Source organism: Rhinopithecus bieti, unplaced genomic scaffold (assembly GCF_001698545.2).
Source record: "Rhinopithecus bieti isolate Rb0 unplaced genomic scaffold, ASM169854v2 scaffold_41913, whole genome shotgun sequence".
Lineage (NCBI taxonomy): Eukaryota > Metazoa > Chordata > Mammalia > Primates > Cercopithecidae > Rhinopithecus > Rhinopithecus bieti.
This window is the reverse complement of record NW_016818964.1, coordinates 3831068-3854148: the sequence shown is the minus strand read 5'-3', so window position 1 is coordinate 3854148 and position 23081 is coordinate 3831068. Positions and strand designations below refer to the sequence as shown.

The following is a 23081-nucleotide window of genomic DNA, read 5'->3' as shown; positions in this document are numbered from 1 at the left end:
TTTTTTTTTTTTTTTTTTTTTTTTTTGAGACGGAGTCTCGTCTGTCCTCCAGGCTGGAGTGCAGTGGCACAATCTGGGCTCACTGCAAGCTCCACCTCCTGGGTTCACACCATTCTCCTGCTTCAGCCTCCCGAGTAACTAGGACTACAGGTGCCCGCCACTACGCCTGGCTAGTTTTTTGTATTTTTAGTAGAGACAGGGTTTCACCATGTTAGCCAGGATGGTCTCGATCTTCTGCGCTAGTGATCTGCCCACCTCAGCTTCCCAAAGTGCTGGGATTACAAGCGTGAGCTACCACGCCCAGCCATGCCTGGCTATTTTTAAAGTTTTTTTGTAGAGACAGGGTCTCACTGTGTTTGGTCTTGATCTTGTGGACTCAAGCAATCCTCCCACCTCAGCCTCCCAAAGTGCTGGGATTACAGGAGTGAGCCACCATGTCTGGCTCAGTGCCACTGCACCAACCTCAATTTTTGAACTTATCTTGTAGAAGCCCAGGGACCCACAGCAGCCCAGAGACCACATTTTAAGTGGCATTGCCTTGAACCACCTGTACTTTCTTCCTTCTAAAGGGAAAGACTAATCTTTGTTTTTGTTTTAAGGCAATCAGAATAATTGTTAATTATGTATTACGGACAAGTCACTACTTACCTAAACTTCTATCTAAGCTTATTGCTCTATTTTCTGATAATTCCCAGTTTTCTATCAAAGGATATGAGACACTTGCAAATATGTGGTCTAATTTTGTTTTGATAATATCCCTTTAAGGTTATAGAGGCATGTGATATTCCTTATTTTACTGATGGTACAACTGGACCAAGAAAGGTCATTTGACAATGATGATGGTAATGATGGTGATGACGACGGTGATGATAGTGATGATGGTGATGATGATGGTGATGATGGGGATGATTATAGTTATGATGGTGATGATAGTGATGAGGATGGTAATGGTGGTAAAGGTGATGATAGGAATGATGGTGGTGATAGTGACGATGGTGATGATAGTGATGATGGTGATCATGATGGTGATGATAGTGATGATGGTGGTGATGATGGTGATGATAGTGATGATGATAGGGATGATGGTGATGATAGTGATGAAGATGGCAATGATGGTAATGGTGATGATAGGAATGATGGCAGTGATGATAGTGATGATGGGGATGATGATAGTGATGATGGTGATGATAGTGATGAGGATGGTAATGGTGGTAATGGTGATGATAGGAATGATGGTGGTGATAATGATGATGATGGTGATGGTGGTAATGATGGTGATGATAGTGATGATGGTGATCATGATGGTGGTGATAATCGTGATGATGGTGGAGGTGATGGTGATTATAGTGATGATGATGGTGATGATAGTAATATGGTAATGATGGTGATGATGGTGATGGTGATGATAGTGACAGTGATGATTGTGATCATTGTGATGGTGGTGGTGATGGTGATAGCGATGATAGTGATGGTGATGATGGTGATGATAGTGATGATAATGATGGTGATGATGGTGATGATAGTGACAGTGATGATTGTGATCATTGTGATGGTGGTGGTGATGGTGATGATAGCGATGATAGTGATGGTGATGATGGTGATGATAGTGATGATAATGATGGTGATGATGGTGATAATTGTGATGATGATGGAGGTGATGGTGATTACAGTGATGATGATGATGGTGATGATAGTGATATGGTAATGATGGTGATGATGTTGGTGATGGTGATGATAGTGATAGTGATGATTGTGATCATTGTGATGGTGGTGGTGATGATGATAGTGATGATGATGGTGATAGTGATAGTGATGATAATTGTGATAATTGTGATGGTGGTGATGATGATAGTGATGATGATGGTGATGGTGATGATGGTGGTGTTGAAGATGGGGAGGAGGATGCAAAGGAAGCGGCATTCTCACTACAGCCACTCTTGAGTTGGCTAACAACAGAACAGGCTCCTTCCCACCTCATTTGACTTACCAAATGCCCTTGAAAGTGGCTAATGATTCACAGGAACTTTATCTCAAATAGCCTTAAGCAGTTCAGCTGTGAGCCTCCTTCACTGACCACAGCTCTGGCAAGCAGGCCAGTCTACCACTAGAAAAATTACTCCTGCTAGGCAAAGACACTGCCTAGGGTCTGTGGCTTCTTGGGATACAGGATATTCTTCCCAGTGCCACACTGGATGCAGGCGAATGCCTGGCTTCAGTCAGCTGGCATCTTCCAGCATCATCAAGGCACCAGACAGTACTGAACCAAATTAGGCTTCTCCCTAATTTCAAACACTTGGGAGCCCTGGACACAAATTGGTGAGGGAGGGAATCCCTAAACGTCCTCCTGTGTGCAGCATGTGGAATAAGAACCGGCACTGCATTCCAAGGACCAATGAGACAGGTGCTTTGTACCTCACACCAGGGATGGACACTCCATCACACAGATGCTATGGGAAAATGTTGGTTTTTCTAAATCCATCAAGAAATAAGTGCTCACTTTTGCTGTCTGTGTGGTAAACGGGATAAAAGTCCAGGCTGCCCTCCCACTCCTGCACATTATATTATTTGTATTTCAAAGTTATTATTAACAGCCAGGTCATCCCTGGATCTGTGGGCCTGGGAGACATAGTCTCTACCTCAGTCAGGGGTAACATTCAACTGCAAGTTACAGAAACCTGACTACACTGGCTTCTCCACATAGGGCTTAATTTTCTTATTTATTTATTTATTTATTTATTTATTTGGAGACAAGGTCTCCGTTGCCAAGGCTGGAGTGAAATTGCGTGATCATGGCTCACTGCAGCCTCAAGCTCCCAGGCTTAAGTGATCTTCCCACCTCAGCCTCGTAAGTAGCTGGGACCACAGGCTTGGACCACCACACCCAGCTAATTTTTTTCTTTATAATTTGTAGAGACAGGGTCTCACTATGTTGCCCAGGCTGGCGTCGAACTTCTGGGCTCAAGCAATCCTCCCGCCATGGCCTCCCAAAGTAATAAAAACCTCCTCCTGGCTGGCACTGTGGCTCACACCTATAATCCCATCAGTTTAGGAGGCCAAGGAGGTAGGATCAGGGGAATGTGGGCCCCTGCCAGCTTTAATTTCCTCCAACAGGTGATTGAAGGTCCTGGGGACTCGTGTCACCAGTGTCTCAAGTTCTTCTGACTTCTGTCTTCTGCTTTCCTCCTCATGTTCTCTTCTGATCCAAAGACGGCTTCTGCACCCCAGCCCCACATTCCTGTGGCAGGGAAGCTACAAGAAGAATATAAAATAGAAAGTTGGTAGATCTTCATATGAGTCCCATTGGCCAGCGCTAGAGAACAGTGTCACCCCTTGGGCTGTGAGGGACGTAGGGAAATGCAGTTCTTTAAGTTCTCCCGCTAAGAAACAAAAAGGCTCTCTGTTAATAAAATGGAAGGAGAGAATGAATAGTGGAGAAGCAGATAGTAGCTCCGGTCTCTCATCCATCTTGGGAAATGGAATTACCTCATTATTTTCCTGAGAGAATGACCATTTATTAAGTGTTAGAAACCAGAACATTCATCAGATCTGTGATGTTCATTTTATTCTTCAATCTTTGCGATAACCCTGAAGATAGATTACCACCCCAATTTTACAGATGAAGAAAGGGAGGCTGATGAATGTCTTGTCCAAGGCTACCCGTAGGCAATAGGTTACAAGGTCTAAATTTTAACCCTGATCTCTCTGTCCCTAAAAATCTAACTTTCCACTGTAACTCAATAGACATCTTGATTATCACCTCAGAGGAAAGTATCAACAAAAACAGTCAAACCTTGTAAAATATTTAAAGAGATTTATTCTGAGCCAAATAGAAATGACCTTGGCCCATGACACAGCACTTAGGAGATTCTGAGAACATGTGCCCGAGGCGGTCAGGGTGCAGCTTGGTTTTATAGACTTTAGGGAGACATGAGACTTCAATCAAATATATTTAAGTTAGCTGGGCATGGTGGCGGGTGCCTGTAATCCCAGCTACTTAGGAGGCTGAGGCAGGAGAATTGCTTGAACCCAGGAGGCAGAGGTTGCAGTGAGCTGAGATGGTGCCACTGCACTCCTGCCTGGGCAACAGAGCAAGACTCCATCTCGAAAAATAAAAAATTAAAATAAAATAAAATAAACAAATATATTTAAGAAACACTTTAGTTTGATCAAGAAAGGTGGGACAACTTGAAGGTGAGGGGCTTCCAGGTTATAGGTAAATTTACAGTTTTCCTAATTGGGAATTGGTTGAAAGAGTTATCAATAGAGACCAAAGTTTTATCATGCAGATGAAGCCTTCATGTTAGCAGGCTTCCTGGAGAATGGTTGTAAATGTTTCTTGGATAATAGATTGAACACGTTTCCAATCAGATTTAAGGTCTGTGCTGATGTTAATGCTGGAGAGGTATAATGAGGCATGTCGGACCCCAACTTCCCCTCATGAACCAGTATTTCGGGTAAAATGTTAAGAGTGCCCTGGCCCAGGAGGAAGTCCATTCCTAGGAGGAACTGCAGAACTACAGAACTGTGTTTCCCCACCTGCTTTGCAACCCCAGGGTGGCCCTGTTCTCTGGCATTAACCAACAGGGCTTACATGAAAGTCTACCAGACTTTCTAATTCCTAAAGAATTTTGTAAACCAAAATATTTTGGTTTACAAAGGGCTGATGCTGAGAGATTTTCATGCTGAAAATTCTTCTTCCAAATCCAGCATCCTTTGTAATCGGATTGTGTTCCTCTGCTTTGTCTTGCGGTTCAACTCATGGATATAAACCATCTGGTATTCACACTCAGATGGCTGTCTGCTTTATTTTGGATTCTGCAGTTTTGTAGCAAAAGTTCTACAAACACAAGTGCTGGAAAGCTCACCTTTCTCTCTTTCTTGGGGTCCAGAGGGCTTGGCAGGGCTGAACCTTGCAGGCATTTTCTCATCAGATTCGGGTATTGTTCTTGAAGCTTTAGAATCTCAAATCTGGTCCTCCACCTCTTCCTGCCATTTTACAAGCAGCCCCATATTCTTTCATTTATTTAATTTTGGGGGAGGGGGAATTTATAGCATTTAATTATATAAATGGAATAAACAAACCAACCCGCTGGCATTGTGATGATGGAAATGTTCTCCATTTTTATTGCATCAATGTCAATTGTGATACTGCATTGCGATACTGCACGATAGTTTTATAAAATGTTACCTTTGGGGAAAAGTGAGTAAAGGGTACACAGGGTGTCTCTGTATTATTACTTACAACTACATGTAAATTTACAATTATCTCAAAATAAAAAGTTTAACTGTGAAAGACACTATTAAGAGATCGATGAAAAGACAGGCCACAGACTAGGAGAAGGTATTTGAGAAAAACCGGATAAAGGACTTATATCCAAAATATACAAAGAGCTCTCAAACTCAGTAGGAAAACAACAACCCAATAAAAAGTAGGAAAAGATCTGAAGAGACACCAACAAAGATCTGCAAATGAACAATAAGGACATGAAAAGATGCCCAATATTATATATCCACAGTGACTTGTCAGTTCAAAACAACAATGAGACACCACTACACACCTAGCGGAACGGCTGAAATCCAACGATCCTCCCGCCTTGGCCTCCCAAAGCACTGGGATTATAGCTGACATCACCAAATCTTACTGGGGATGTGGAGCAACAGAAACTCTGATTTATTGCTGGTAAGAATGCAAAATAGTACAACCACTTGGAAACCAGTTTGGTAATTTCTTACAAAACTAAACATACTCATCATATGATCTTACAATCATGCTCCTGGCATTTTCCCAAATGAATTGAAAACTGATGTCCACACAAAAATGTATACTTAAATGTTTTTAGCAGCTTTATTTAATTGCCAAATTTGAAAGAAACCAAGATGTCCTTTGATAGTTGAATAGATAAGCAAACTATGGTACACTCATGCAATAAAATATTATCAGCAATAGAAATAAATGAGCTATCAGGCCATGAAAATATAGGAAGGAACCTTAAATGCATACTGCTAAATGTAAAAAGCCAATCTGAAAAGGCTACAGATTGTCTCATTCCAACTATATAATATTCTGGAAAAGACAAAACCATGGCCAGGCACAGTGGCTGTCAGCTATAATCCCAGTGCTTTGGGAGGCCAAGGTGGGAGGATCATTTGAGCCCAGGAGTTTGAGGCTGCAGGGAACTGTGATACTGCCACTGCACTCTAGCCTGGGTAACAGAGTGACACCCTGTCTCTTAAAAAAATTGTTTTTAAAAAAGGAAAAGGCAATACTAAAAAAAGGCAAGACTTAAAAAAAGGCAAGACTAAAAAAATCAGTGGTTGCCAAGGTTCACCAGGGAAGAATGAATAGGCAGAGCGTAGAGAATTTTAGGGCAGTAAAACTATTCTGTATAAAACTCATGGCGGATACATGTCATTATGCATTGTCACAACCCCTAGAACCATGCAATGCCAAGATTGAATCCTAATAAAAATTATGGACTTTAGTTAATAATATCTATGGACTTTAGTTAATAACATATCAATATTGATTCATCAGTTATAACAAATGTTCCACACTAATGCTAGATGTTAGTAACAGGTGAACTGTGAGTGGGGTCGGGGAGCATATTGGAACTCTCAATTTTCTGTAAACTGAAACTGTTCTAAAAAATGAAGTCAGGCTGGGTGCGGTGGCTCATGCCTATAATCCCAGCACTTTGGGAGGCCAAGGTGGGCAGATCACCTGAGGTCAGGAGTTCGAGACCAGCCTGGCCAACATGGTGAAACCCCATCTCTACTAAAACTACAAAACTTAGCCAGGCATGGTGGCAGGCACCTGTAATCCCAGCTACCTGGGAGGCTGAGGCAGGAGAATCGCTTGAACCTGGGAGGCGGAAGGTTGCAGTCGGCCAAGATCGCACCACTGCATTCCAGCCTGGGCTACAGAGCGAGACCTCATCTCAAAAAAAAAAAAAAAAAAAAAAAGTCTATTCTTTTTCTAAGTTTAATTTCAAAAGAGAGAGAGAGAGAGTCATGACTATAATAGGAAGTTACTACAGAGTTATCTAAGGGGTTAGAGGGGTCCAGCTTTGCCTAGTACGAGGATATGAACAGTCAAGTCACCTAAGAGAAAGTGTAAATCATAAATAAATACAAGGGCTACAATGGCAACTAAGGAAATGTAAGTTACTTTACACATTTTTAAATTGACAAATTATAAATTGAGGTACAACTTACACATGCAAAATTAGCATACAATTTCAGACACCAGCCACCTGGTGTTCACCAAGCTGTGAAGGACGCAACATGAAAATACCAACTGGTGGCATTCTACTTGATAAACTTGTCCACTTGTCAGTGTGGTGAGCAGGCGCCATGGAGGTGTTGATGCCTTTTGACCAGATCATTCTACAAATCTAAAGATGTTTCTTGAAGACCTAATTCAATCAAAGTTTAAAATGTACTGTGGAACATTGTTCCCAAAATACGGTCTGCTGTCTCTAATACATTGATAATATTCTTTAAAGTGGATGGGAGGAGATGTTACAAAGCAAAAGAGACTTCTAAGACGTAATAACCAGCCAAGTGTGGTGGCAGGCACTTGTGATCCCAGCTACTCAGGAAACTGAGATGGAAAGTTTGAGACCAGCCTGGGCAAAATAGTGAAGACCCCATTTCCAAAAAATAAAAAATAAACAACTTTTAAAGACAGAACCAAATGTAATTTATGGACTTTGGCCCCTGATTTGAATAACTATAAAAGACATTTATTTAGACATATGGATAAATTTTAATATAGGCTAGAAATTAGATGATATTAATGAATTATTAATCTTATGTGTGAAAACGGCAGATGATAAAGCAAAAAAGGGATTATCAGAGATGCATTTTGACGTATTCATGGGTAAGCTGGCATGCTAAAAATAATCCAAATTTTATGTTATGTATATTTCACAACAACTAAAGAAACCCAGGAAAAAATATAGTGAGTGGGAAAGTGAAGATGGGGGAGAGAGGAAACAGGATTGGCAAATGTTGGTAATGGTTGAAGACTTGTGATGGATACACTAAAGTTCATTATACCTTTTTTTTGTATACTTGAAATTTTCCATAATAAAAAGTTTAAAAATATCCTGTGATGGCAGATTACTAGTTGTATCTTGTGAACTATGCTAAGTATTTAGCTCAGCCCTAGTCTCCTGCAAAGACTATTTCCCAGTGTTTCTTGCAGCTCAGTGTGGCCATGTGACTAGGTTCCGACCAATAAGATGTTGAGTGAAAGTGATGTGTCCTACTCATGAATCTTGCTGTTGAAATGACTGTACACATATTCCTTTGGTCTTTGCCATTTTCCCACATCTAGTCTCCCGAGGTCAGAAATACTGGGAAAGGAACTATCAAACCCTGACCTTTTTGTTGCCTTGCAATCTCAGAAACTTATTCTTTACTACATATAAATTAGACTGAGAGATATTTCATCTCTCCTGTCCTATATTAGAACCAATTTCTATGACTACATCAAGTGGTCATTCATTCAAAAGACACTCACTGAATGCCCCATGCACATGGAGACTCTCAATAGCTTATTTTATGTCTGGTAAATCAGGATGAAATCCATGAACTTCACAGCCACAAGGCGAGAGCGTCTTTAGAAATTTATTTAGCCACTTGGTCACTTAATATAGATTATGGAGAAGTGGTATTCAGTGTCTACTATGTGCCAAGCACTGTGTTGGATCTGGGGAAAACGTATGAATAAGATATTGTTTCCCTCTTTTTAAAGATCCTGTAGTCTGGTGTTTAATTTATACCAAATTGAGGACAGAAATATGTGTATTATTGATGGAAAAATAGCAGAGCAATACAAAACCAATGACAATTCTATTATTTCTGATTAGATGCAAAATTCTGAATCTCAACAAATTTTTACCTGCTTCCATCTAGCAAGGAAACTGAAAAGGATGAAGTAAATATTCTAAATTTTTTAACTGCCAAAACATTATAACAACAAAAAGATTATAAAGAAAAAAAATTCACTAGTAATCACTTAACATATATATATATATACAATTTTAATTTTCCATTTAATTCAATCCTTGTTTTATCTATGTATAATTTTTAGAAATTCTAACAGAGAATAGATACAAGATTATATTCTGAGTTCGGTCCAACCCCCCTCAGTCATAAGCATTTTTCCGTATCTCTAAATAGATTGCAAACATATTCTAATGGCTACAGGATGTCAAATAATTCTATTATCATATTTTACTTAGTCACTTAATATTTATTATTTTGGTTGTTTGAATATTTTACAATAAAAAAGGCTGTAACAAATAACCTCATGAATTTGACTTTTCCTTTTAGATTATTTCTTAATGAAAACACAGCAGTTCAAAAGAAGGATTATTTTATTTTCCTACCAAGTTGATTTCCAAAAGACTAGCAATTATCATTACTATGAATGTTAACAGTTTCAACAGAACTTTATCAGATTTGGGCACTTACATTTTTGGTTAATTTAGAAAATATATTTTAGAAGTATATTTGCAAACTAATAACCTTTTTTTTTTTTTTTTTTGCCTTTTTAAAGATGACAAGTGGGAGGGTTGACCTCTCTATTTATAAGTTGGCTGCCCTTACAGGAAATATAAATGTCCTTTGCACGTTTCATCTATTGAGGTCTTGAAGATTTCATTGTATCTCTGGCTTCTAAGGTCTTCAATTACTTATATCAATTGCTTTTAATAACAATACAATATATAGGGAAACACTTTAATAACATTTTCTAGCAACTTATAGCTTACAAGAAAACAGGGCAAGTCTCATAGTTTTAATATGCTTCCTCAAAAAGTATGACCTGATTAATTGCCAGAATGTTAATAATTTTACATGATACATGAAATACAAGAGTGGACCACAGTGAAATAGATAGCTCCATCTACTGTAAATACTTTGAATTGGATATCTCCAGCTTTCATCTTTACGGACTTTCATAATGAATTCAGAAGTTTTGTAAGTGATGTCATGCTCAGAGCCTTTTGCTAGACTCTGAAGGATATAAATATAATTAACATGAGGATGCTGCCCTCAAGGAGCTCCTAGGTGAGCAGCCTGAGGGCAGCCCCTAGTCCAGGCTGACGTTTGGTGATCTGCTGACTTTATGCTGATTTAGAAAAGCCAAGGTTTTAGAGTGTAAAAGAGTTACTCTGCTTTACCTAAAACCATAATCATTGGAGTGGGATACAATTAAGCGATGAGTGGGGGAAGGACGTTTAGAAAGTGTTAAGAGAGATGGGCAGGAAAATGGAAATGCAGGGGAAAGGGCAAGGAGAGGCCAGTGGTGCTCTCATTTATCCCAGGCTGACCACCATTGGAAGGCAAGGAAAGGGCCTTCCGTTTCCTTGAAGGACCAGGTCATTTGTTTACAGCAGTTGTGCCTAGCACAGGCCAGATTTCATTTTCTGAACTAAGAGAACTTTCAAGGAACTTTTGTCTGGTAGATGAAATGGATACTCAAGAAAAACTATACCCTGTGAGGAGTGTTAGAATAAAAGTATATGTAGTGTGCCTTGGAAGCAGAGAGAAGGAAGAAATTCTTTCTGCTGCAGGGAGTGGGGTCTGGAGCAAGTACCGTATCAGGTCACAGAAAGGGGCAACCTCCCAAAGGAGGAGACCAGTTGAGATAAAGACTGAAGAATGGCAGGATTTCTAGGGCACAGAAAGAGGAAGGGCATTGTGGGCAAGGGGGAAAGCATGAATAACTGCATGGAGGTGCAAAATTTCATCGTATGTAGGAAACAGTGCAGCCCGATGTGGTTAAATCTTAGTAAGGTGTTAGAAGGCTAACTTCTTAGCAGTGCAAGAAGTTACATAAGCAGGAACCAGCAACTGAAAACTTTGAACTCGAAAGTAAAGTCTGCAGACACTGGGGAGCCATTGAGAGATTTGATACAGGGCAGGGACAGGAGAGCAGTCACCTGGGGCAATAGCCTTTGCTTGCAACAAAGGAGAGGGTGGATGGTAGGTAGCAGGTTAGGACGGCAGGTTAGAGAGACAGAAAATGGAGAAATAGAGGACCAGAACCAGGCAATAACAGTACAAAGAGGACGAAACAGAATCACAAGAGAGAGTTCAAATTCACCCGTGGGATGCACCATACTGAGCCACGAACTGGACTTGGGCAGGCACTTTTAACCAAGATAAGAGATTCAGGAGAAGAACTGATCAAGTGATTACGATCCATCCGTTGATACAATATATGGCACATAAAAAGTGCCCTATCTGCTGGGTGTGGTGGCATGCACCTATAGTCCCAGCTACTCAGGAGGCTGAAGCAGGAGGATTGCTTGAGTCCAGGAGTTCGAGGCTGTAGTACACGATTATCATACCTGTGAATAAGCACTGCACTCCAGCCCGGGCTACACAGTGAGACCCCATCTCTAAAGGAAAAAAAAATGCTCTCTCCATGTTACTTATCATTACTGCATCACTACTATTATTATTTATCTCAAAAACTAAGTCATATTTTGCTGATTTTTAAAAATAGATAACCTTTAGAAAAGTTATATAATTAGAGTTCTTTATATTAAGCAAACTACTGGAGATCACTAAAAAAAACTGGTTTACTGATTTTAAGAACATTAACCCTTAGAAAAAAGCCTTTGTAACTTGTGCTTAAGATTCTCTGAGAGACTGGAGTCACAATGGAGAATAAGTCCAAATGTGTGACCCTGGGAAGCTCACAGTCCAGTGGGAGGGCAGGGGACAGAGGTAAACTAGGGGTCATAACATCCTACCCTCCCACTGGACACACTAGGGCTTATGCTCCATTATGTTCCCAGTCTCCTGGGCAGTCTTAGAGCATGACCAGTGCTCCAAAAATGTTTGCTGAAGAATGAAGGAATGAATTACTGGAACAAGAAGAATTAACTATTCAAAAAGAATCTTTCTTTTGAATTAAACATAATGTGTTTAATGTGACTCAGAAAGTGGCCAAATGATCCAGCCATGGAATGAGCAGAATGACTTTGACAGACACGTAGATACTAGAATCTACAGTGAACAAGGGTGAGTCAGTATCCTACCCAGAGGCAGCTGAAGTGAAGCCACCGCACTCTCCCTCTCCTGAGCAGTTTTCTCAACTCTAGACTCATCAAAGAGATTTTGGTTGAAGGACAGTTTGGCTGAGTAGATGCTATAGGAAGTGTTAAAATTGAAGTTAACCTTAAAATGGTAAACATAGGTTCAAATGTTCATTCTGTTTTTTTTTTTTTTTTTTTTTTTTTTTTTTGAGACGGAGTCTCGCTCTGTCGCCCAGGCTGGAGTGCAGTGGCCGGATCTCAGCTCACTGCAAGCTCCGCCTCCCGGGTTTACGCCATTCTCCTGCCTCAGCCTCCTGAGTAGCTGGACTACAGGCGCCCGCCACCTCGCCCGGCTAGTTTTCTGTATTTTTTAGTAGAGACGGGGTTTCACCGTGTTAGCCAGGATGGTCTCGATCTCCTGAGCTCGTGATCCGCCCGTCTCGGCCTCCCAAAGTGCTGGGATTACAGGCTTGAGCCACCGCGCCCGGCCTTCAAATGTTCATTCTGAAAGGTGAGCGGGAAAAGGTTATATAGGGACTGTGGGTTGAGTTTCATATTTTGCAAACTAAGAAGGCAGGCAGCCTTTCAGAAAGGGTATGGGACAATGCAACGTCCAGGTTAGCCCGTGACCAGGTAAGGAGGAAGCTTGGTAATTACCTGCTTGCCCTGGCCAATCTTGAAAGATTAATGATAATTTACAAAGATAAAATATATCTTATAATGAACTCTTTTTCCTTATGGTTAATAGAAACAACAGGGTATCTCCTAATGTTTTGGGTCATTTTGTACCTGCAGATAATCGAAGAGCAACCAAACTGATGATAAAATGTGTCCTTTACTGCATACACACAAGTTTCAAGCTTTTGTGAACAACCCTCTAGTAAAAGATGTGTAAGGCAGAGATGGACAGGAAGGTTAAGTTGCAGGTAAGGTAGCACAAAAAACCAGCATTTTTAGTAGTTTCGGGGTTTCACCATGTTGGCCAGGCTGGTCTCGAAATCCTGACCTCAAGTGATCTGCCCACTTCGGCCTCCCAAAGTACTGGGACTGCAGGCATGAGCCACGGTGCCTGGGCAAGACTGTTAATGTTAATTATGATGAAGAAGGCCCTTGGTCAGATTTCCAAGCTCTAATGTGTGGCAATGTTGTACCCTAGTTGCATCTTCTACTTTCTAGAAGATAAAGTCTTGGGGGCCTTGCAACCACAGCTATAAAAAAGGAGAGTAGGTCGGGTGCCCTGTCTCACACCTGTAATCCCAGCACTTTGGGAGGCTGAGGCAGGTGGATCACGAGGTCAGGAGATCGAGACCATCCTGGCTAACACGGTGAAACCCCATCTCTACTAAAAATACAAAAAATTAGCCAGGTGTGGTGGCGGGCACCTGTAGTCCCCGCTACTTGGGAGGCTGAGGCGGGAGAATCACTTGAACTCAGGAGGTGGAGCTTGCAGTGAGCCAAGATCGCACCACTGCACTCCAGCCTGGGTGACAGAGTGAGACTTCATCTCAGAAAAACAAAAGAGAGTAAACCATTCACACTTTTACTGCCCAAATGTCTCTGATTCAGATATTTCTCTCCCATTAAGACTATCCTCAAAGCCGCTACTACATCTTTTGCACCAGGAGTCCCCCACTTCTAGGTCATTGACCGGTACCAGTCCATGGTCCATTCAAAACTGAGTACAGCAGGAGCTGAGTGGCAAATGAGCAAACATTACTACCTGTATTAGTCAGGGTTCTTTAGAGGGACAGAACTAATAGGATATATATGTATTAACACATGATTAGAAGGTCCCACAATAGGCTATCTGCAAGCTGAGGAGCAAGGAAGCCAGTCTGAGTCCCAAAGCTCAAGAACTTGGAGTCCGATGTTTGAGGGCAGGAAGCATCCATCATGGGAGAAAGATATAAGTGGGGAGGCAAAGCCAGTCTAGCCTTCTCACGTTTTTCTGCCTGCTTTTATATTCTGGCCATGCTGGCAGCTGATTAGATGGTGCCCACCCAGATTAAGGGTGGGTCTGCCTTTCCCAGTCCACTGACTCAAATGTTAATCTCATGTGGCAACACCCTCACAGACACAACCAGGATCAATACTTTGCCTCCTTCAATCCAATCAAGTTGACATTCAGTATTAATAACATCACTCTACCTGAGCTCCACTTCCTGTCGGATCAGCAGCAGCATTAGTTCTCACAGGAGCGTGAGCCCTATGGTGAACTGCACACGTGAGGGATCGAGGTTGCACGCCCCTTATGAGACCCTAATACTTCATGATCTGAGGTGGAACAGTTTCATCTCGAAAGCACACTCCCCTACCCTGTGAAAAAACTGTCTTCCACAAAGTGGTCCCTGGTGCCAAAAAGGTTGGGGATCGCTGTTTTTACACTATTGCAAACACACACCTCAATTTTGTTCTCCTCTATTTTCTACAGTGGCTGGAATTAACTTGCAAAAATGTAAATCTGATCATTCTACCTTTTGCTTGAACACCTTTCAATGGCTTTTCTGTCTTTTAGATGAAACAGCAAATCCTTAACATGATATGAGTTCTTTTTGTGTTTTGGTGACGTTTTCCTGTCTCTCTCATCTCTTGCGCTGTGTTGGGTAAATACTGGACTTCTTTTTCAGTTCTTTGAAGAAGTCAGACTTCCTTGCTTTTGGACTTTGGGCATGCTGTTCCTTCTACCTGGAACACTCTGTGCCCTTTACCTGGCTACTAGTACTTTAGGTCTCAGTGCTACAGGTAGATTCTTTACTTAGGAAGACCTTCCTTGACCCCATGGACTACATTAGAGTCCCCTAATTATGTGGCCCCATATCCATCCATGTGCATTTGCTATCATAGCAATCATCAAACTTTATTGATACTGTCATTTTGCTCCTGCTGTACTGTGAATTCTATGAACATACGGACCACATCTTATTTTTTCAACTTTGTAGCTCTAGCCCCTAAAATAATTTCTCACACAAAGGAAGTGCTCAATGAATATATATTGAACAAATCAGAAAAAATATTTTAACAGGTGACATTCAGAATTCCCCCAGGAAAGGAACTCTCTTGGGGGAAGTATTCCCTTAAAGCTGATCAGGGTGGGTGAGGCCTTGCTAGTTTGGGATGTTAGCAGGCACTGACAACTGTCCAAGGAAGAGGGCAACCCTTAGTATTTGAATGAAAAGGCTGAATTTATTGTTTGCTTAAGAAGAAGATCTGTACTTATAAGGCAGAGTATGTTAGTCCATTTTGCATCGTTATAAAGAAATACCCGAGGCTGGGCAATATATAAAGGAAAGAGGTTTAACTGGCTCACAGATCTGGAGGCTATACAAGCAGGGCATCAGCATCTGCTTGGCTCTGGTGAGGCCTCAGGGAGCTTTCAGTCATGGTGGGAGATGAAGAGGGAGCCAGTGTATCACACGGTGACAGCAGAATAAACAGAGGGAGAAGAGGGATGTCTTCAACTCTTTTACACAACCAGATCTCATGTGAACTAAGAACTCAGTCATCACCAAAGGGATGGTGCTAAACTGTTTGTGAAGGATCCGCCTCCATGATCCAATCACCTCCTACCAGGCCCCACCTCCAACCTGCGGATTACATTTCAGCATGAGATTTGGAGAGGACACACATCCAAACTATATCATTCCACCCCTGAACCCCATAGTTTCATGTCCTTCTTACATTTAAAAATACAATCATGCCTTTGCAATAGCTCCCCAAAGTCTTACTTGTTCCAGCATTAACTCTAAAGACCCTAGACCCAAGTCTCATCTGGAGAGCCATTCTTTCACCTATGAGTCTGTGAAATAAAAACCAAGTTATTTACTTCCAAGATACAACGGTGGTACCCAGATGCTGGGTAAATATTCCCATTCCAAAAAAGAGAACTCCGCTAAAAGAAAGGGGCTACAGGCCCCATGCAAGTCTAAAACCCAGCAGGGAAGTCATTAAATCTTAAAGCTTCAAAATAATCTCCTTTGACTCTGTGTCCCACATTCAGGGCACACTGGCACAAGGAGTGAGCTCCCAAGGCTTTGGGCAGTTCTACCCTGTGGCTTTGCAGGGTGCAGCCCCCATGGCTGCTCTCATAGATTGGAGTTGAGTGCCTGCAGCTTTTCCACACTGAGTTTGCAAGCTGCTGGTGGCTCTACCACTCTGGGGTCTGGAGGGCAACAGCCTCCTTCCCACAGTTCCACTAGGCAGTTCCCTGGGGGGGACTCTATGTTCAGGCTCCAACCCCACATTTCCCTTTGGTGCTTCCTTATTAGAGGCTTTCCATGAGGGCTCTGGCCCTGCAGCAGGGTTTCGCCTGGGCACACCCAGGCTTTCTCATACATCTTCTGGCATCTAGGTGGAAGTTGCCAAGCCTCCTTCACTCCTGCATTCTGTCCACCTGCTGGCTTAACACCACGTGGAAGCCATCAAGGCTTATGGTGGCTTCTGCTCTCCAAAGCAATAACCCAAGCTATACCTGGAGCCCCTTGAGCTACAGCTGTAGCTGGAGTGGCCAGGATACCAGGAGTAGCGTCCTGAGGCTGTGCTGGGCAGAAGTGTCTTGGGCCTGGCCCCTGAAACCTTTCCTTCCTCCTAGGCCTCTGGGCATTTGAAAGGGCTGCCTCGAAGATTTTTGGAAGGCTGCTGAGGCCTTTTCCCCATTGTCTTGGATATTAGCACTTGGCTCCCTTTTATTCATGCAATTCTCTCTAGCAAGTGGTTAGATTCATCTGCTAAAAACACTTTTTCCTTCTTTACCACATGGCCAGGCTGCACATTTTCCAAACTTTTACACTCTGGTTTCCTTTTAAATCTAAGTTCCAACTTAAGTCATTTCTTTGCTCCTATATCTGATAGGTTGTTAGAAGCAGTCACACCACTTCTTGGATGCTTTGCCGCTTAGAAATTGCTTCTGCCAAATAACCTAAGTTACCACTCTTAATTTCCACCTTCCACAGATTCCTAGGGTGTGGACACAATGCAGCCAAGCTCTTTGCTAGGATGTAACATAGAACACTTTCACTCCAGTTCCCAATAACTTCCTCATTTCCATCTGAGACCTCCTCAGCCTGGCCTTCACTGTCCATATCTCTATCAGCATTTTGGTCATAACCACTTTACCAGTCTCTACGAAGTTCCAAACTTTCCCTCATCTTTCTGTCTTCTTCTGAGCCTTCCAAACTCTTCCAACCTCTGCCTGTTACCCAGCTCCAAAGGTACTTCTACATTTTCAACTGTCTTTATAGTAATGCCCACTCCTTAGTACTGATCTTCTGTATTAGTCCATTTTTGCCTTGCTAAAAAGAAATACTTGAGGTTGGGTAATTTATAAAGAAAAAGGTTGGGAGGGGGGAGGGATGGCATTGGGAGTTATACCTGATGTAAAAGACGAGCTGATGGGTGCTGACGAGTTGATGGGTGCAGCACACCAACATGGCACAAGTATACGTATGTAACAAACCTGCACGTTGTGCACATGTACCCTAGAACTTAAAGTATAATAAAAAAGAAAAAAAAAAAAAAGAAAAAGGTTTAACTGGATCACAGTTCTGCAGGGTGTATAAGCATGATGCCAGCATCTAGTGGGGTTCTGGTGAGGCCTCAGAGAGCTTTCGATCAGTGCAGAAGGTGAAGGGAAGCCAGTGTGTCACATGGTGAGAGTGGGAACAAGAGAGGGAGAAGGGGAGGTCCCAAACTCTTTTAAACAACCAGATCTCACATGAACCAAGTGAGAACTCACTCATCACCCAGGGAATGGGTAAACCATTCATGAGGAACCCACCTCCATGATCCAATCACCTCCCACCAAGCCCCACTTCCAACACTGGGAATCACAATTCTGAAAGCATCTCAGACAATGGCCACTTTACAGTCTAGTTCTGCCTGCCATGGTGCCAGCTCAAACACCTGGTAGATAAAGCTCCAAGGAGAGTCATATAGACCCTCACCTGCTTGCTCCCTCCCCTGCATGCCATTCATGCCAAATCCCATCTTCAAAGCCCCTGCTTTCTGCCCCAAAAGCAAATCAGTACCCTCAAGGCAGGAACCTGCACGTTTCCCCGTGTTAAGCTTTGGAATAAAAAGTCACTTTCTTTATAGCAGACCTCACTCTTGTTAATGGTGCTCTGCAAGCAGTGGGCTACTGAACCTATGACTGGGTTGCAAGTCCATTCTTTTTTCAAAATGTACTATTGAATTCTATTCTAAAGAGGAGCTCTTTATTGCCATTTATTTTTTTAAAAAGTGTGGACTCATGGATTCCATTTGAACCCATGGGATACAATCTCCTGCTATTATGATTTCGATGTTCACATTGTCCCAGATTTGGCCCACAGGAGCCTCTTCAGGCTGATTGCTTTGTCCTTTTGAACTGTCTCCACCATTTCTTGAGCATTTCCACACTTTCTAGCACAAGACGTTCCAGTCTCATACTATACTTTCTCTGGCCCAATCCTAAAATCAGTCATTTCTCTAAAGAGCCCTGTTTCCTTTTCATGGAGAATGGTGTTTAGAGCTAGGTGTTAGGTGTTCTTTTGGCTAATGTGGTGTTGCTGCACCAAGGCCTTCCCACTGGGTAGGCCTAGGAAATATATGTACACACATTGATAGACGTGTGTGTGTGTGTGTGTGTGTGTGTATATCTGACTGAGGAAAAATTACACACCCTATTCCCTCACCCTCAACAATTAACAAAGAAGACTTCAGTGACCAAATATCGGGGGGTGTTTCCCCAGACACCAAGCAAGCAATCGATTCTGTAGCAGACACCAACTGGGTGTCCTCCAATTCCCTTCTAACCTGGAGATAGCATCAGATCCTACAGTTGAGGCTCACTCCCCAAGACACCCCCAACAACTGCCCCACTCTGTCTCTGGCCACTGACCAGTCCCAAGTCTGGGCCTCCAGAACTTCTGACAGGCTTCAAGTTGTTGTTCCCATGACCCCCTCTTGGGTTAGATTAATTTGCTGGAGCAGCTCACTGAACTCAGCGAGACACTTATGTTTACAAAGGATATTACAAACAATATAGAAGAAAAGATAAATAGGATGGGGTATGGGAGAAGGGGCTCAAACCTTTCATGCCTTCCCTGGGTGCACCACCCTCCCAGGAACCTCCTGGTGTTCAGCTATCTAGAAGCTCTCCAACCCTGTCCTTATGGGTTTTTATACAGGCTTCATTAGATAAGGCATGACTGATTAAACTGTTGGCCACTGGTGATAACTTGACCTTCAACCCTTCTCCTCTCCAAGAAGTTGGGGATAGGCTGAAGGTCCAACCCTCTGAGCCTGCCTTGGTTTTTCTGATGACCAGCCCCATCCTAAAACTACCTAGGGGCTCCCAGCCACCAGCCAACTCACTAGCATACAAAAAACATCACTTTGGTGTTTGTAAGGAATTTAGGAGTTGTACACCAGAAAATGAGGTCAAAGACCAAATATATATTTCAAAATCTCACACACACAAAATATATATATACACACTTTTATATTTATTTTTATATCTACATGTATTAAGAACCATGATTTTACATGAATATCTCCAATTCCAATCCAATCACACAAACTTCTTGCTTTTCCTATCTCTGTACTTGTAACTCCCTTCTCCAACAGGGAGAAATCTGGCTCCCATTACCCTCAATATAGTTTCTCTTTGTGTAGTTCTCCTGTATGTAATCAGCTGTCTGGCCTTGCAGGGCTGCTGCCCCATCTTCCTTGTTTGGGCTTGGACTTGCCACTGAGCTGACAGTCCAGTCCAATATGGGAGTGGCTGTATTCTCCCATGTAGATGGAAAAGCAGACAGAACAAGTTAGTAGAGATATACAGAAAACAATCACAAAGGAGGGGCACAGAGAGTACCTTTTGGGTTCCTGGAAGCTTTCCAATGACTGGTTCTAGTTTTTGCTAAGATGTGGCTGTATTCCTATTCTCGGCTTTTGTGGGAAGCACCTAAATCATTATGATAAATTATCCCTTTTTGGTTGCACTAGTTCAGGTTGGTTTCTGTTACTTGCAAACAGAGAGTCTTAAAGGTATATTTAAATCCTGGCTTGTTCTACAAAAAATAAACCAAATTGTGGAAATAATCAGGGCTAAGGGAAAATAAAAATTAGCCCATAGAAAATGCATACCACATGGTACTATACTGTTGCTTAACATGGGCTGAAATATTGGCTCTAAGATTTCTAGTGATCCAAACAAAGTGTGAAACAATATCCCTTACAAGATTTTATGTCTCTGGATTTAAAACAAACCAGCAAGTGAAGCATGAATAGACCATTAGAATGGATACAGAGTCCAGAAGTGAACTGCTCAATAAATGACTGTGTAGCCACCTGGACAAAAAAATTAATTTGGATCCATACCTCACCCTATATATTAAATTGATTCCAAAAGGATCAACATTTAATTCCAAAAGACTTAAAGTCTAAATATCCATCAATAGAGAACTGGTAAATTATGGTATGGATATACCTGCAATAATATATTAAGGGGGTTGGAAAAAAACAGCAAGGAGCTCTGTATGTATTACTATAAACATGTCCTCTGGTTACATTAAGTGAAAAACACAAGGTGGAGTAAATATGTACTGCATGCTGGCATTTTTCTAAACAAGGAACACAAAGAGTATGTCTTGGCTTGTATACACATAAACATTTTGAAGAATGAGCAGGAAACAGTGGTCACCTATTTGTAACACTAGGACAGGTGTGAGGGAGGTCTTTTTCCACTGTGTATCTTTTATAGGCTTTCTGATAAATGAACAATATGGATGTACTACTTATTTTAAAAATAAAAACTGAAATTAATAAAAATCAGATAAACTGGCCACTCATGCCTGTAATCCCAGCACTCTGGGAGGCCGAGGCAGGTCAGGAGTTTGGGACCAGCCTAGCCAACATGGTGAAACCCCATCTCTACTGAAAATATAAAAATTATCCGGGTGTGGTGGCACATGCCTGTAACCCAGCTACTCGGGAGGCTGAGGCAGAAGAATCGCTTAAACCCGGGAGGCAGAGGTGGCAGTGAGCCGAGATTGCGCCATTGCCCTCCAGCCTGGGCGACGAGCAAAACTCTGCCTCAAAAAAAAAATAAAAAATAAAAATAAAAAGTCAAAAGTCAGGTAAACCTGCTGATGGAGCAAGCAGCCTGGCTAGTCTTGACAGATTGCGAGAGGACAACCAGAGGGGCTGAAGTTGTACCAGCCCACAAATTTCCAATGTCAGTAGAGGCCAGTGCCTACCCCCACACTGAGATGCTGTCCTTCTCATAAAGAATTATCTCCAGAAAGCCTTATATGTATGACTGGGGACTTAAAGGTATGACATGCTCACAGCGCTTGACATTTAAGAAACTATTTTTTTAATACATAGGTCTGCCAGGAGCATCCTACTTCCTAATTTTGCCCATGAATATGCTATCTTCAAGTGAAACTTTAAGCCAATTCATAGTAAATATATTATCAAAATTTTAGCACAGTAATGATTGAGCACACCAGCCTCAAAGCCACACTACCTGGGTTCAAATCTCAGTTGTTCACTTACTGGCTACTTACTTGCTGGAAGTCATTCCACTTCTTCATCTATTAAAATAGGAAGCAGGCCGGCTACGGTGGCTCACGCCCCTAATCCCAGTACTTCCAGAGGCCAAGGCAGACCGATCACGAGGTCAAGAGATCCAGACCATCCTGGCCAACATGGTGAAACCCCGTCTCTACTAAAAATAACAAAAATTAGCTGGGTGTGGTGACGGGCCCCTGTAATCCCAACTACTCAGGAGCCTTACGCAGGAGAATCACTTGAACCTGGGAGGCAGAGATTGCAGGGAGCCCATTGCAGTGAGCCCAGGTCGTGCCACTGCACTCCAGCCTGGCGACAGAGCGAGACTCCGTCTCAGAAGAAAAAAAAAAAAAAAAAAAAGGAAGTAGTTTCAGCACCTATCTCACAATGTGCACACAGTTAAAGCACCTACCTTACAGGGTGCACGTAAGGATCACAGGCATGCAAGCCCTAGATCAGCCTGCCCAATGGCAATATAATGCAGGTCACAGATGACATTTAAAATTCTGTAGGACCCACACTAAAAAATAAAACTGATATTTTTATATATTTTGATATATTGATCCCAATATATCAAAAAACGTTTATCACTTCAACATGTAACAATTTTTTGAACATTATTTGGTAAAGAACGCATACACCTCGATTCCGACTAGCCATACTTTAAGTGCTCAGGAGCCATGCGGGGCTGGTGGCCCCAAACTGAACAGCACAGCCCAGACAGCACAGGCGCAGAGTAGATTCTGCGCACCCTCATGGGCTGAAAGAAACACGGTTGCAGTTGCTGTAAGCACACCTCACCTGGAGCAAACCGGCCTATCAGGGAGTCCACTGAACAGATGTCTACATTTGGGGATAAATTAAGACAATGTTCTTTAAGCCAGTCACTTATGTAACTCCCACCGATATTTTAATTCCTAGCTACGAGATGTGGTGGGTGGTTCCGACCTATGCAAATGATCAGTGTACATACAGAGGGCCACCGTCTATTTCTCATTATCTGGGGCTCCCAGTTGGGGTGGGGGGCGGAAGTGGGTGTTTGTTATTTCCCCAAATGCGAAGGCCCCTGCACCACTAACGCGGGGAAACGCAGGCAAGTGGGAAGGTACTTTAAAAAGGCGAGGGAGGTGCTCAGAGAGAAGCTAGGCTCTCTGGGGAACAATTACGGCCACGTTACGGTCTGTGGCTGCCAGAAGGGGCAACAATGGAGGCAGTCGAATTCCGAGAGCTCAGACAGTCAGCCAAACTTAGCCGACCTCGGCGCGCGGGTTCCCGAGGGCCCCAAAGACTCCCAGCCACTAAGGTCCAGTCTCGGCACTGGGCCGCAAACACCGCCTCGGCCTCGGCGCGCGCACCCGCTGTCTCCCTGCTCCTGAGTGGCTGGGGGGCCGGGATTAACCTTTCACCGCCGGGCCCTGTCCAATCACAGGCTCGCTCTCATGCTGCCACGGGGCGAGCGGAGCGTGGGGGCGC

At 42.6% G+C, this 23081-nt stretch overlaps 1 long non-coding RNA gene across 1 annotated transcript in view; it reads right to left on the bottom strand.

Annotated features, from left to right (window-relative positions):
• Positions 1–23081, bottom strand: part of LOC108519136 (uncharacterized) — a 27479-nt gene extending 4398 nt beyond the window's left edge. The window contains exons 1-3 of the long non-coding RNA XR_001882537.1: positions 22786–23081; positions 22410–22451; positions 21605–21765 (exon numbers count right to left, since the gene is read on the bottom strand). This is a non-coding gene — a long non-coding RNA (uncharacterized LOC108519136). The remainder of the gene's footprint in view (positions 1–21604; positions 21766–22409; positions 22452–22785) is intronic.